Genomic DNA, 2,122 nt, shown 5'->3' with positions numbered 1-2,122 from the left:
TGAAATCTTTAAGAATGTGTCGGTGTTGTAAACTAGTCTCTCACATTGGCCTGTTCAGTGGGTATTGTAATGGTGCATCAATGGAGAGCTGAACTTCAAGGCACTTGAGGGGAAGCATGACGCAAGCCCTGCTCTTCGGCCTCTCTCTGAATGTTCTATTGGTAGAGGAGTACTCTTATTAGGCGGTCAGCCGAGATGAATGCCCTCTCCAGCTCTTATTTTCTGTCTGTTCATCTGTATAGCAAGGGGCTCTTTTTGAGAACTCCATCCCCTCGCCTCTTTAGTGATGTTTTTGTAAGACTATAAAAGCAGAGACGGATGGTTTTGGCTCTGAAACGCTCTCTCTCCCCGCTTTCCTCTGCTCTGTTCCCTCTCTGTAATGCCCCCCACATAGGCACAAGTGTGCATTTCCTGAGTGCATCTATATAGCAACCCCCATGCTCTTCTGGAACTTTCTTCCTCTCAATCAAGAGGTTGAGGGACCGTACAGGGATGAAAGCTTTTGCTCCCTCTGAGTGCCTGACACTGGACGAGTGGATGGGCTGTCAGTCGTCTCTGTCCCTTTTCATGTTTTCAACAGATCTGCTGGAGAAGGAGACGGCTTTTCATTTACATCTTTCATTTCTTATTGACAATGAAATCATGTAAGGCTTTAGAGAACTGTGATCTTGGTTTCAAGAGAGGCTTGATCTTTGTATGAGCAGCTTTCATCTGATTGGTGCGTGAGAGATAACATCCGTTTTCAGTATTTTTGCCCAGTTTAAACTTAAGTTCTGTTTCAAAAGCAACTGCTTCTGTAGGCAGCATTTGAAGGTGTGTTCCAGAAATAGCTGTTTCCAAAAAAATAAATAAAATACATAATTTTTTTTTATCAATTGAAATTAAGCTAAAATATTTTAAATATCTTAAAATAATAACAAACTGATTGTCTACAATTTGTGTCCTAGAGTATAATTATATTTAGTTTCCCCTTTGTTTGTGTGTGTCTTTTTTGTTCTGTCACTTTTGATCAAGTTAATGCATTTAAAAGTGTTAATAAAATATTATATAAAAGTATTAATATCTTACAAAAAATAAAAAATCTTACTGACCCCAAATGGTAGAGTGTTCCAAATCAGTCACTTCGTTCCACCAAGGCAAGGCACTTCATTAGGATTGGGGACAGAGCTTTGCTTTCTAATTGACAAACATCGTATTCTGGAACTAATCCTACCTTGATCATGCAATGAAGTAGACTACTTTATTTTTATAGCCTCACTGGTAACATGATTGCCAATGCCAAACTGGATTTTTCCTGTTCATTTTGTGGGTTTGAAGCCTTTGTTCCTCATACCATGTTTCTGAGCTTACAGTTTCAGCTTTTATGGATATGGATCATCGGGAATGTGCTTCTGATGTGTGCTACCTTCCCTTGTAACTGGTGGAGATTGACAATGTTTTGACTGGCAATGTTCTGGCACAGGGCTGAAAGACTGTAATAATGGCCTAATCACCTGAGCATTGCCAGGCTTTGGCTTTATCTGGCGTGGATGCGAAAGCCCCCTCTGTGCTGTGTGATTACAGCATTTGATCTGGGTAATAATGTCTTTACTGTGGCCCTGTCTGAGCCCTGCGGGCACTGCTCTGCACTAATCCACACAGTGCATTCTAATGGAATCGCGTTACACAAAGACCACCAGAGTTCTCTGCAGAGGAGTGGGAAAAGGTGGGGAGGGGGTAGAGCGATGACTGTGGTTGCCATGGAGACAGATCCCTTTTCTCTGCTTTTCAATCATCCCTCCTCCTTTTCTCTCCCCTCTGCCACCAGCTCTTTCCCCACTCTCCATCCCTCTCTCTCTCTCTCGCTCTCTCTCACTCTCGCTCTCTCAAGACAGATAAGCATGAGGACAGGTTTCTGTGTTTACTCGACACAGTAGGGCCCTCCAATCCCCGAGCAGGGCTGACCCTGATAACACTGCCTGTTACAGCAGCAAACCACTGACAGTTGATAAGCTGCGGTGCAGGCATCTCCCTTCCCCTTTCTCCCTGCCTGGGATAACCACAGCTACGCACGCCGTGTTCATTTGGATTAGTGTGGATTCAATTGGATTATTCCTCCTGTGTTCAGAATGTTTATGTCTGA

The sequence above is a fragment of the Cyprinus carpio genome, chromosome A18 (genome assembly GCF_018340385.1).
Source record: "Cyprinus carpio isolate SPL01 chromosome A18, ASM1834038v1, whole genome shotgun sequence".
Classification (NCBI taxonomy): Eukaryota; Metazoa; Chordata; class Actinopteri; order Cypriniformes; family Cyprinidae; genus Cyprinus; species Cyprinus carpio.
This window is presented reverse-complemented; position numbering follows the sequence as displayed.